Source organism: the organism of the source record quoted next, unplaced genomic scaffold (assembly GCF_019419815.1).
Source record: "Pyrus x bretschneideri cultivar Hongxiangsu unplaced genomic scaffold, Pyrus_bretschneideri_v1 Contig3, whole genome shotgun sequence".
NCBI classification, from domain to species: domain Eukaryota; kingdom Viridiplantae; phylum Streptophyta; class Magnoliopsida; order Rosales; family Rosaceae; genus Pyrus; species Pyrus x bretschneideri.
The window spans coordinates 3145169-3160156 of record NW_025999612.1 but is presented as its reverse complement, the minus strand read 5'-3'; the positions used below and the strand labels follow the sequence as shown (position 1 = coordinate 3160156).

Here is a 14988-nt window from a genome sequence, read left to right as displayed (position 1 = left end):
TCTTGTCATTTTTTTTTTTAATCTAATAGCTCTACCAGTCCTCATAAAATGATGCTCCATAGCCTCTTTAGCTTCTTTCTTGTTGGCAAACATCGTGCCAATTCTAAATTGAGGATTTTTAAAGTCTATTTGCATCTTCCATGTTTTAAACTTCGGCTTTCGTTTCTTCCTCTTTTTATTTGACTCAATTTCTTCAATATTATCTTCACCCTCATCAAGGCTGTCAAAATCCTCAGAGTTTGCTTCATCCGATGATATATTTCCAGTATGTTCAAAAGGCGGCTCTGCCTCAAAATTCTCTAGCCCTTCTTCAACATTTATCTCATACAATTTATCATCATCTTCACTCTACTCGTACTCACTATCAACAAAGTCGTCATCATTTTCTTCATTTTACTCACCTTTGTCAGTGTCAGTTGGTTGATTAATACCAATCTCGCCAAAACCATCCAAGTTAAACTCATCATCATCCAAAGTAGGCCACTCCAAAAAGAATTGACTACCAAACTCCTTGCTTGCATCAGGACCCACATAGAAGATCTCAACAAACCTATTTGATGGTATTTTACCAATAAGGGTGACAACTGTACACAATCTCTTTAAATGTCCCTGGCACCCTGTAGTGTATTTGAACTTTCCCTGAGAAAAGATCATTCTCATCATAACCTACATACTTCCCAATTTTTCTAAACTATAACAATGACAGATAATCATCCGTCACATGGTCCAAATAACACACTTTGCCACCAATATAAGCACCATCCATCAAGTAACCACCATGATTCAGTGCAAAAGTACACTCTTCAGGGTTAGCTGCACCAAAAAAAAAAAAAAAAAAAAACCCAAGATTGAGTGATTAAAGGCAAGAAGCAATAGGTAGAGTAAATGTGCACACCTGCCTAAATAGGCTTAGTAATTGTGAGCATTTGCCTCAATGGCAACATAGACAATACAAGCTCCAAACAAATGCGAAACCAAGTGATGACAAACCGACAACATTGGGACCCCAATGTAGGAGCACAAACACTATAATATCAACAAAAGTTGCAGACATAAGAATCTCAAAAGAAAGCATGACAGAGATGAAGAAATCAACTAATAAAAGGTAGATCTTCTCCTCGAAAACACCCATATAGAATAACAAATTATAAAAAGGTTCAAGTTTTTCGGAAAACCTTACAATATTTCGGAGGATCTCCGGTCCACCTCATGACATCCGACAATTCCATCGTCATCTGCTAAACTAACCCTAAAATTAGCTATGGGTATCAACTTCAACCTAGGGATGGGTATTGAATTCAACCTGGGGATGGGTATCGACTTCAACCTAGGGATGAGGATGCTTTTATCTAGGAAATAATTTGTTTCCTAAATTGCCCTTACAGTTAGTGTCATGTGCCACGCACATGACTGAATTTAACGGAGTTATTGACGGTGTTAAGGAAAAGGATCATAGCTACACATTTTGACAAGTTGAGGGACCAATGGTTATGGAAATAAAGTTGAGGGACCATTTCTTCAATTGAGTTAAAGTTGATAGACTATTTTCTACAATTTCCTCTAGAATAAAAATAATAAAACAAAAGCAAAAGTAAAGGCCAAAGTTATTTGGCATATTGCTATCCACACATTCATTTTTATTTTTTACACATTTTTTTAAATTTTTAGCCGTTGGATCGAATTAATTAAAGAAGATTAATGACCGAATGTTAACAAGAATGTCAAAATAAATGTATGAATAACATTATCCTATATTTATTGACACCAAAAAGACTTGTAATTTAATTTCACAAATTAGTCAAAATGATTTTTTTTCAATGTTTAATTGCTGAAACGATTTGTATTTGACGTTGATATTTAATGGATATGTTGTCGAATGTCAATATTTAATTTTGAACATCTTAATTTTTTTTTAATTTAAATTTGGATAAGTTACAATTGACATTTGAATTTTGCACATTTGGTTTTTTTTTTATTTTTATTTTTTTTTATGTGATTCAATGGGAATCGAATTTGAAACATCTCAATTATCAGTGAATAAGAATATTACTAATCTGTAATACTAAGGTCTCGTTTGGCAGCTCGAACTGTATTGACTTTTCAATCGGATAGGATAATTTGTCGTCAGATGGTACCCGACTACATTAGTCAGGTGTTAGGTGCAATATCGAACTAAAGACTGACTATTTAATACTGTGCTTGTAAAAGGTTTTCCATATTGTTATTTTTTGTTTGTCCTTTGCCTGGACGACAATAAAAATAAAAGGGTAAATCTCAATTTACTACCCTCAAGTTTCGTGGTTATCAACATTTTGTACATGAAGTTTTTTTTCGTCCCAGAGTCATACCTAAAGTGTTAATTTTGGGACAATCTTATACATCTGTTAGTCTGGCTATTAAGTATCCCGTTAACTAATGACGTGGCTCCCATGTGGACAATGATTGGACGCCACATGTCATTAAGGGGTCCACGTGGAAATTAAAAATTCAAAAAAAAAACAATTTGCTCGTCTTTTACCTCCCCCGACCTTCCCTTCCTCCCTTATCTCTCCATTCTCTCCTCTGCACCAACCCACCAAACCCTCCTCGCCTTTCCTTTTCGACTCATCATACATCCACCCTTTCCCCTCCATCTTCGACTTCACCCATCCACCTAACCCTCATCTTCTCTTCAATGGCCTTCATGAGCTCCAACCTCCAAACCCCATCTACCCAAAAAATTTCGTCTTTAGGAGCAAACACACATCTCTCCCTAGACCTCTGGCACTCGAAGCTTCTCCAATCTCAGATCCATTGAGGCATTAAACCCTAACCCTCATCCTCCAATCGAATCCCTAGATCCTCATCCTTAATCTTCATCCCCTTCCTTCTGAAACCCTACCCTTTTACGATTTCAATCCCCTTCCTCCTACCAAAATCCTAGCATTAGATTCAACTGGCCCGCCTCAACCGCCGCCCACTAAAACCGTAGCTTTCGATGCTCAAAACCCATTCCCAAATCCCCAAGCCGCTACTGAGAAGACGACCAACAGGCATCGTCGCAGTTGATGGGATCCTCAGCTCAAGTCGGAGAATCAAAGTGGTGGTGGTGAGACGAGCAGTGGGACGAGGAAGAGGAAGTCGAGGTGGGCACATGAAGAGCCGAAGCGATTCAGTTGCCGAATTTCATGGAAGGTATTGAGTTTGATCCAGAAATTCAAGCTTTGAATAGTAAGTCACTTGAGATTAGTCGACTGCTGTCTTCGGGTTTGCCCTTAGATGATCGTCCTGAAGAGGCTAGGTTTCCTTCACTAGAACCTATATATGATACCATGGGAATTAGGATTAATACTAGAGAGTTCTGTGCCCGTGAAAGGTTGAACAAAGAAAGGCAGGAAATTATTGCTCAGATTATGAAGAGGAACTCGGCATTTAAGCCCCTGGCTGATTACAGGCCACCCAGGCTTCATAAGAAGCTTTACATACCGATGAAGGAATATCCCAAATACAATTTTATCGGACTTATCATTGGGCTGGGGGGTAATACGCAGAAGAGGATGGGTGGAGTCGAAGATGGAATGGGAAGGGTGGATGTATGACGAGTCAAAGAGGAGAGGATAGGAAGGTTTGGTTGGTTGGTGCAGAGGAGAGAATGGAGGGATAAGGGAGGAAGGGAAGGTGGGGGAGGTAGAAGACAACAAAAAAAAAAACTTGAATTTTTAATTTCCACATGGACCTGCTTAATGACACGTGACGTCCAATCATTCTCCACATGAGCGTCACGTCATCAGTTAACGAGAGATTTAACAGTCAAATTAACGGATGTATAAGACTGTTCCAAAATTAACACTTTAGGTATGACTCTGGGACGAAAAAAAACTTCATGTACCAAATGTTGAAAATCACGAAACTTAAGGGTAGTAAACTGAGACTTACCCAAAATAAAAATAAAATAAAGGAATGAAAATGGAAAACCTGGTTGTCCTCTTCCTTTATTCATATCTTTTCCACCAGTAAATCCCATTGATGGACCTTCCAATCCAGTGAACCCCACCTCCTAGTTTCTCATACCGCTCTACAAGAAATGGATTAAAAGCTTCGGCCGGAGAAGAAGAAGATTGAACTTAGCATGCGTTTTATGGAGCCGACTAATTATACAAATACTCTGGAGTGGACTATTTAGCAGGTGTGAAGCGTGTTATTTAAGTGGGGCCAGATTAATTGTCGGGTGACTATTTATCCAATTGGGGCACCAAACAACTGGCTCCCTATAAATAGTCCTACCCTATCCAGTGCTTTATACAGTATGCCAAATGAGGCCTAAGTGGCAAATACAAAATCAAACTCCAAGCATAACCTATAAGGATGCAAAATTCTTAGGTTTAGTTAGTGTATGTTCCACCTCAAACCCTTTCGCTCAAATTTTTATTTTTATTTTTATTTTTTTTTGTCAAACGAAAGATTTGTTAGATTAGAGAGCCGACGAAATTCACACTCACACTGATGCAAAAGCAACACTCCCCTCCACCACACCATTGTGGTAGATGACCACTTGCAAATCATTTAGGGAAATGATTTCGCACGCCTTTTTCTGCACACATGTTTAAAATTCTAAATCTGCCCCGAAAATCTTCTATTATTTAGCACATTAATAAACAATGTTGTGTGCTAGGTTAACAAAGAAGTATGTACAAAATCACCTCCCATCGTTTAAACACCAGGTTCCACCCTGCTGCTAATCAAAGCTTACAGAGATAATATTGTGGTGACTTTTCCGCTTATTCCATCAACCAGCCACGGACATATTTCCCTTGTTCATCACCATACAAAAACAAACAGAATGGTCAAAGAAAACCCCTTCCTCGGAATTTTGAGAACGAAAATCAAACAGTAATATGAACTAATAGCGGTGGAACCCGAACAATTTCATGTATCTTGATTCTTGTCTAATATATGAGAGATCAAATTCAAAAGCACCTAAGCATATCGTTTCTGCTAAACAATATATATTTTGCATCTCCGAAAAATACAGGTCTTTTCATCCACAAATCAGGATAGAGCGAGCAGAAGGGCAACGATGAGAAATCCAAGCTCCATAGCAGTTATCACCTGGTGATTCTATAGTTCTACAAAACCAGGGAAAAGCTTGGTTGAGTTTTCTTTCATTTAATAAACTGATGTTAAGGAGAGTTCAAATTAACTATTCTGAAATGTGTAGCAAAGAAAACGTTTTGTATCTGAAAGCAAAACCATCAAATACCTTAACACTTTGCAATAGGTGTTTGGCAGCTTTGTCATTCTTGAAGTGTGCTCGTACAGGCTGCATACGGAAACAAAGAGAAAGTTAACCATGCAGCAAATAACCAAACTGGCAGTGACTTTTTTAGGGAATAAAGGCCCGCTACAGCAGCAGAAAAGAGTAGCCAGACATTCCTCTTTCTCCCTTCTTTTTTCATTTTCATTTTTTTACCAGATAGGCATAACTTACAATATATATAGTATATACACACACGCACACACACTTGAAGTTTGAGATTAAAGCAGAGACTCGGAGAGAGAAAGACTCTGATCAGCTCCAGGACCCTTTTGATGAGACGGATCAATTATTGAACGTAAAAACAGACGTCCTGAGCCTATAAATGCAGATCTCTTTCCCCAAATCCTCACCGTGTAATGTTTACATTTTGCATACACTCTAAGGGTTAGTCAAATTGGCATCAGGCCGTGAAATCTGGCGAGATAAAGAACATGACATATACATAGTGAGCCTACCTCGAGTATCTTGTTCAATGATTTTGATAAAGCTGATTTAAGGTCTACTGGATGTAGCTCGCCGCTTTCATAATCTGCAGCTAATTCTTCAAAGGTTTTGAAGGTTCTGTATTGGAAGTTAAAGAAAAGGGGGCACAAAAAGAACAATTAGCAGAGACAACAATATTAATTTTCTTAAAAGTGGCATTATCGGCAGGATGTAAAGCTGAATTGGCAAAAGCCTTTAACTAAAAATTTTAACCAGTATAGATTTGATCTAAAGTCTATCACTCACTTATTTCCACCATTCTTTTCAGTCCGCTCTACAACAAACTCATTGAACCAAGGTAGAATTAGATACTTCACATACTCCATACATGGATTCCCATCAACAACATTTGGAGGACAGTAAGCTTTCTTTATCTTCAAATTCACTTCAGCCTGAAATTCAGTGATATATGTCAAAAAATAAAACAAATATTTAGTGGATTACAATGGAAGATAAACACCCTAGCTTAAAACTTGAATACATTTGTCTTCCAATTCATATGCAGCTTATACAGATCATATAACCATGACCCTCACAGAAATTTAAAATTTAGTTCACCTCTAACAGGCTAGTAGCAAGTTCGCAAACGACCTCTTCATCTTCCATGAATATGGAGGATGATACATCACCTTTTGACATTTTCTCCTGCCCTTGCTGCAAACCAGTTAACATGTCTGCAGATCATCATTTAGAACAACAAACAAAAACCATGTCACCGCTCCCATGTTAAAGGATAAAACATTAGACTAGCAACATGTGGAAAAGGATTTAGAAAGTTACGGTGTGACAAGATAATAGGTTTGTTCTTCTTTTTTATGTCATCACAATACTCTCTTGCAAGCACATTGACTTTACGTTGATCCATTCCCAACTGGCAGATGTCCGCCTGTTATAGGAAAAATATTTTACAGGTCACTCTTACTTCAACATGGATATTTTTTCCCTCTTCTTTATATGAGATAAAACACATATAAACTAGCATTTTGATGAACAATATCGAAAGATAAAAAGCTAAAACATGGGAAGATCAGATAGCCAAATGTCAAAATGCACGATCACGTAGTGGTACAAATAACAGATTTGTAGGAAGAAAATATACTGAACTACACTTTTTTTCTAACAAATGATACTATCTACATTAAGGGGGAAGGGGTGGGCTTAGCCTCACTATAGGCTAGCAATAATGTGTTTAAAATTCGCCTCTGGCGAGAATCGAACCTAAGACCTCTCACTTCCAAGTGAAGAGAAATACCACTAGACCGTAGTACTAAGTAGCTATTGAACTACATTTTAGTCTTCAAGTGACAGGTTTATGCAACTGTAATATTCCTTCGATCTTTGAGGAATTGGTTGTAGTGAACTGAGTCTCTAGTATGGACTAAATTATGCACTTGACACAACTGAAAGGTATCTAATGTTCTTCATTCTTTTCATATAAACAAAATCTAACGGATTTCTTTTACATGCATCCTGATCAAAAGACACGTCATCTAAATAAGATCTAGGTAAATAGTGAGTCTTAGGACATCCCTTTATGGGGTGCCATTAAAATGGACGTTCATGAGCCTCCTGCTCTTTGTAGTTTTCACCATTACGCTTTTCATATTCATATAATTCTATAAAATAGGTTCAATAACTGAAGTAGCACAAAACAAATGCAATGTCCTAAGTGGTCCTATCATATACTTAATACATAAAAAGTTAGCATCATTCCTTTAATAATCAATGTCATATTCAGTTTCAACATACTGCAACACGGGAAACAAATCCTATTAACAAAAATTCAAAAGCAAAAAAGCTAGCTACCTGAAGGAAGAATATATCTGCACACTGCATGCATGGGTAGAGAATTTGGGCTGCCGTTAACTCATCTTGCTCAGTTCGACCCATAATCTGACTACACCTGGATATATAGGAGAAAAAAAATATATTACAGGCTCGACAAATATAATGGGCACAATAAGCATCACAATGCTAGCTACCTAATGATTCTAGGAAGTTTATTTTTTCGAGCTATATCCATCACACGAGGCCAGTACTCATGTGCTCTCGCATTAATCTCCTTTGACGACCACAAAAACTCAACTTTTCCGGTGTCCAAATTCATCCCCGCAGCCCTTCATATCTTAATCATGTAGCGGCCAACTGTCTCATTCTTTTTCAAATCACCCCCCATCTTGTTGTTCAAATGTGCATACCAATCTGGAATCCATATCTTCACTCGGCAGCCAGCAGATGTCAGCTTGTTCACATTTATGGTCTTCATAACTCCCTACACAACAACCCATTAAAATAAGCAATCCTCAAACAAATATACGCCAATTGTTCTTTTGAAACACTAGAAAGTCTACCATAACCCAAATGAGTTTATAAGACTAACACACTACAAAGTTCCAATTGAGTATCTTTTCAAATTCACAAATACACAATTGATATCAATTTGTTTTCTTATTGTAAATGTAATGAATACTCAAAAAAATGATTTGAAACCTGAGCAATGTGCATTCGGCCCGAGGGTTCAAACCCGTCGTAGCAGATGGGTTCGGCCTTGTGAGCCAGCAGATTCTGAAGCTCATCCTCTTGAATGCACTCCTCCGCCACGCTCCTCACGATCTGGTACTTCTCCTCCGAGCTCAATCTTCAACAAAATCATAGCCGCAAAAACACACAATATTGAAATTATTCAGATCAACAGGCGAATTTAGAAACGGAAAGAGAAAAGGGTTAAAGAGGATATCTTGGATTGATTAGGTCAAACATTGTAAATTATTCGTTAGTGATTTACTTCCTTATTTAGTTCTCAATTTGCCTTAATTATAGGCAATAGAATAGGATCAAGTCGTACACAGTGTGTATAAGAATGTAATCTTGTTCTGTGAAGTCAATAAGAAAACCTATTACACCATATCAGTTTTCTCTAGATGGTACCAGAGTGATCGAACTGGGACACACACAAAACACGAAACACAAACCCTAGCAGCAATAGCCATGGGTGACAAATCATAAAAGTCAACCTCTTCAGGCATGACTTTGCATCAAAAATGGGAAAACCCTAATCATCCACTCTACCTTCATCACTCGGATCAACCTAGCGTAATACTTGTGCCGCAGCCGCTTGTGGAAGATAACTATGGCACATGGGTCCAATCCATGACCATGGCTTTGATGGTCAAGAACAAACTAGGGCTTGTTGATGGGACGATCAAGAAGCCAAGTGATGAATAGATTGAAGAACTGCAACAATGGAACAAATGCAACAACCTAGTGAAAACGTGGTTGCTTGGTTCCATGTCAAAGGAAATCTCGGGAAGTGTAATACATTGCAAGGACGCATGGCAGATGTGGCTAGACCTGCAGGAGAGGTTTTCTCATGTGAACATCGTACAATTATTTCATATTGAAAACGAAATCCATGATTGTGTACAAAGTGACATGACGGTAAGCTCTTATTTTACCAAACTTAAGAGTCTTTGGGATGAACGTGATGCCTTGTGTTCAATCTCGGCATGCCGTTGTGAGACCAAGAGAGAGATGATGATGTCATATGTTGAAACTCAGAAAACTATGAAGTTTCTCATGGGCTTAAATGAATCGTATCCTACGGTTCGTGGTAACACCCTGTTGCTAGAGCCACTGCCCACTGTAAACAAAGCCTATGCACTTGTCCTTCGACATGAGAAACAAGTTGGAGTCTCGAGTGGTAAGAGCATTGTTCAACCAGAAGCAGCGGTGTTCGCTGTGAAGGGTGCTGGACGTGAAACCGAGTCTAACAATAGTGGGCAACGCTGTGGTAAGTGCAACAAGACAAACCACACCACAAAGAACTGTCATGCACACCTTAAGTGCACCTTTTGTGGCTGGAAAGGTCATACTTTTGACTACTGTCGAAAGAGAAAAGCTGCTACTGAAAATGAATCAGGTTATTCCTTGTCTTCCAAAGGGAATCAAGTTACATTGCATGACAAAAAGGAGGTGATGCCTAGCTTTCCTTTCTCTCAGGAAGATTGCAAACAAATTCTTCAAATTTTGAACAAAAACAAGTCTTCCTTCGTTAATCAAGTCGGTAATCCCTCACATGTTGAAGATCTTTCAGGTAAAGCTTTCTTTTTTACATATCATGGCAAGCAAAATATCTGGATCCTGGATAGTGGGGCTACGGACCACATTGCTTTTAGTCCTGATCTTCTCACGAATTCAAAACCATTTGAGAATCACATTGTTGAATTACCCAATGGCTTCATTTGCTAAAGTCACCCATATTGGACAAATAATCTTTTCACCCAATCTCATTCTTGATAATGTCTTATGTGTACCACCTTTTCGATTAAATTTGATCTCTATCTGCAAGTTAGCATATGACTCACTCTATATCACCATTTTCCTAAACCATTTTTGTGTCATACAGGACCTACGCTCGGGGAAGATGATTGGGATGGGCATTGAACGGAAGGGGCTCTACTACCTTGACCCCCCCTAAGAAAGGAACATGCAATAACGTTCAAGTCACTTCTCCTAGTCTATGGCACCAACGTCTTGGACATCCCTCTCCAAAAGTTTCTTCGTTATTTCCCATTTTCAATCATAAATCTTGTGCTTCCAATAATTGTTTGATTTGTCCATTAGCCAAACAAACAAGATTGCCTTTTCAATTAAGCACCATTTCTAGTAAATCATGTTTTGAGTTAATACATATTGACATTTGGGGTGGTTATCAAGTTGCGTCTTTTTCCGGTGCCAAATATTTTCTCACTATTGTCAATGACCATACTAGGAGCACACGGGTTTATTTGATGAAGCAAAAGTCAGATACATGAGAACTCTTAGCCCAATTTATTCACATGGTAGAAACTCAATTCAATACTAAGGTCAAAATAGTGCGAAGTGACAATGGTCCTGAGTTTAAACTTGAACGCTTTTATGCTCTCAAAGGAATCCTACATCAATCTAGTTGTGTTAATACACCTCAACAGAATGGTGTCGCTGAACGTAAACATCGGCACCTACTCAATATGGCTAGAGCATTACTTTTTCAAGTTTCTCTTCCCAAAAGTTTTTGGGGGGATGCATTCTTGTTTCTGCATACCTCATCAATAGGACACCTACTTCTCTCCTCCAAGGGAAAACACCATATGAAAAACTGTTCCAGAAAGAACCTAACTATTCCCACTTAAGAGTCTTTGGTTGTTTATGTTTTGCATCCACTCATACGCAACGACCTTCCAAATTTGATCCCCATGCTAGTCGTTGTCTTTTTCTTGGACACCCTTATGGTCAAAAGGGTTATAGACTCTTTGATCTCACACTTAAAAAGGTCCTTGTCTCACGAGACGTTGTGTTTTTGGATGATCAATTCCCTTATCACACTCATGCTCTTTCCGCTGTACCACGCTCACATCATTCTATTTCACCTTTATCCTTTACCATGGACTTCTTTCCCGAGTCATCTCCTTCAGTCACTATCTCAGGAAACACTTCTCCTGATTCTCCTCGTCATTATGGCATCACACCCAAGGATCCTGCTTCTTCATCATCTCCTTCCACCATCTCTCTCGACAACCTACCTTCTCCACCATCGCCTACCCACTGCGATCCTCCTCTCCACGATAGCACAAGACCAACCAAACCATCCACCTTCTTGCGAGACTTTCATGTTGAGGCAGCCCTTCCTTCCCGTGCTGCTCCCATTTCTTCCACGAGCATGGTCCAGGCCTCAGGTACTTCTCACCCTCTTTCACATTATTTATCCTATGATCACTTGTCCTCTTATCATAAAGCATTCACCACCACACTTACCTTTCTCCAAGAACCTACTAGTTTTCAACAGGCTGTCCAGGATCCCAGTGGCATGCGGCCATGCAGAATGAAATTGCAGCTCTCCAAGAATACCACACTTGGACTCTCATGCACTTGCCACCCCACAAACGTCTTATTGGGTGCAAATGGGTCTACAAAGTCAAGCTTAAACCTGATGGCAGTCTCGAACGGTACAAAGCTCGGCTTGTCGCGAAGGGATAGAGTCAAATTGAAGGTGTTGATTACCGGGAAACCTTTGCACCGGTTGCCAAACTGACCACAGTTCGTCTCCTTCTCAGTGTTGCATCTCTGCAAGGTTGGCATTTACACCAACTTGATGTGAACAACGCATTTTTGCATGGTGACTTATATGAGGATGTCTACATGTCCTTGCATCTTGGATTCGGACGAAAGTGGGAGACTCAAGTATGCAAATTAAACAAATCCTTTTATGGTTTAAAGCAAGCCTCGAGACAATGGTTTATCAAACTATCCACGGCTCTCAAGACTACCGGATTCCATCAGTCATGCTCTGATTACTCATTGTTCGTCCGACGTCGCCAAGGTAATTTCATAGCATTATTGATCTATGTTGATGATGTGATACTCACAGGAAATAATTTACAAGAGATAGCATAGACCAAGAAATTTCTTTCCTTACGTTTCAAACTAAAGGACTTGGGACAACTCAAATACTTCTTGGGGATAGAGGTTGTAAGATCAAAGAAGGGAATCACTTTATGCCAACGTAAATATGCGTTGGAAATATTAGATGACACTGGGTTTCTTGGAGCTAAACCCTCACGGGTACCTTTGGAACAAAATCTGTCTCTCACATAAACAGATGGGGAATTACTGAGCGATCCATCCTTGTATAGGTGACTCATTGGTAGATTGATTTATTTGACCATCACAAGGCCTGATCTAACTTATGCAGTGCATGTGTTGAGTCAGTTCATGGATAAACCACGGCAGCCACACCTTGACGCCGCTCACACAGTTCTCAGGTCCATCAAACAAGCTCCTAGACAAGGAATATTTCTTCCTTCCACAGATTCATTGTAATTACTAGCATTTTGTGATGCTGATTGGGCTCGATATAAAGACACTCGAAGATCGATAACTGGTTATTGCATTTTGCTTGGCTAAACACCAATTTCTTGGAAAACAAAGAAACAAAGTACCGTGTCTCGTTCCAGTGCAGAGGCAGAGTATCGTTTCATGGCCACTACATTCTGTGAAGTCACATGGTTGAAGAACATTTTGAAAGATTTGAGAGTGAACCATGCACAACCTGTTGAGCTGTTTTGTGACAACCAAGCTGCTTTGCACATCTCTTCAAATCCAGTATTCCATGAACGAACAAAACACATAGAGATAGATTGCCATGTAGTGCGTGAGAAAATACAAGAAGGAATGGTGCGAACAACCTATGTAAGAACAACAAACCAGCCAGCTGACTTGTTTACCAAAGCACTGGGTTCGGTTCAATTTGAGGTATTACTTAACAAGTTGGGTGTTATCAATATACACTCCAACTTGAGGGGGAGTGTTAAAGAGGATATCTTAGATTGATTAGATCAAACATTGTAAATTATTAATTAGTGATTTACTTCCTTATTTAATTCTCAATTTGCCTTAATTATAGGCAATAGAATAGGATCAAGTCGTACACAGTGTGTATAAGAATGTAATCTTGTTCTATGAAGTCAATAAGAAAACCTATTACACCATATTAGTTTTCTCTAGAAAAATCGATAGAAGCTTACGGAGTGGTTGGATTAGATGAACTAGAGGGTTGGTCCTCGGCCTGAGGTTCAGAAATGGAAAGCGATTGGACTTTGTCAGCCGGAGGGGATTGCTCTGGTGCTTCGGTTGCCATTGGAGAGGTAGGAGCTTTGAAGCACAAGAGCTTCAATTAGTGCTGATTTGTGCTCCGGGAGCACGGGAGCTATCGGAATCGCCGGAGTTTAGCTCGGATACGGCTTGAATCGTCTAGGGATTCGCCGGCGTTTGCAACAGTATTGGCGAGGAGGAAGACGACCTGTTCTGCAGCGTTGTGAGAAAGAAGGTTGCAACGGCGGGAGGAAGAAGAACGGAAACATAATAAAAACCCTAAGTTGGAGCCGGCGTCGTTTCCTTGAATTAAAAGCCCTCATGTGGTCCCTAAGCTTAGTGCTAATTTGGTATCGCTACACTTTGAAGGAAGAAAAAAAATGTTTATATTATGTAAAAATAAGCAGCTTAAAGTACATGGTAAACAATAGTTGTCAAAATGCTTTTAGCAAAAATAAAAAAAAATAAAAAAAAAATTTAATGAAAATGGCTTGAAAACTTTGAGTTTTAACGAAAATGACAAAATAAAGGATAAAGTGAATAGTGCCAAGATTGACTTTTTAGTGTAAAAATATGGTTTTTTGTTAAAGTGAACAGTATTATGAGCTTTTCATTAAAGTTCCCCAAAAAAAAATAGTGTTATATTTGGAAAATTTTTATGTTAAACAACTCTAACAATGTTAAAAATAGTGTTATATTTGGTAAATTTTTATGTTAAACAACTTTAACGAAAAGCTCCCAATACTGTTCACTTTAACGAAAAACCACATTTTTACACTAAAAAGTCAATTCTGGTACTATTCACTTTACCTTTTATTTTGTCATTATCGTCAAAACTCAAAATTTTCAAGCCCTTTTCATTAGTTTTCCTTTAAATCTATCCCAAATACTAATTAGTACAACAAATTACTTCAAAATATTGAAATACTTCAAAATGAATAGCAAAATTTATTAGTTCATCTCCAATAACTAATTTTTTTTGTTAGTTTAGCTAGTTGACACATCCCAACCCCAATAACATAACTTACGAGGCCAAGACATGCTGGCCGCCACTAATTTGACCGTATGACTCCATCGAAATGACATCACAAGCCAACTGAATGACGAAGCCATAGTAGATAATTATGATGTGAGAGAATTTGAACCAAAATGTTCTTTATTAACAAATAAAAAGCTACTACAAAGTTTCTCTAATCTACCTCCCCACTTGGGGACACATGTTCAGAGATTAAATCCCGTTACTATCACATCACATCAGAGCAGCTAGAAGTTTCACACAATAGTAACACACATAAAATTCCAATGTCATGCATAATCAAAAGTAGATCATGCAATTATTACAAACTAAGATAAATTGCAGTAAAGGAGTCATCAGACTTATCACTCAAAGTCCAAATGATGGATGCCTCACTGCCATGCCCACTCGTCATTTACGGTTTTCTCCTTATTCTCGTTACGTCCTAAGGGGTCGAAAAAACAAAGTGTGAGTGGGTCAAATTTATCTAGTTAAAATCATTCGAATATTATAACCCCCGTTTTGAAATCACATATATAGTAAAAACTACATAAATATAGTACTA

The 14988-nt window shown here is 38.6% G+C and overlaps 1 pseudogene; it reads right to left on the bottom strand.

Annotated features, from left to right (window-relative positions):
* Nucleotides 1-4864: 4864 nt before the first annotated feature.
* Nucleotides 4865-13531, bottom strand: LOC125479620 (annotated as a pseudogene).
* Between the last annotated feature and the right edge of the window lie 1457 nt (nt 13532-14988).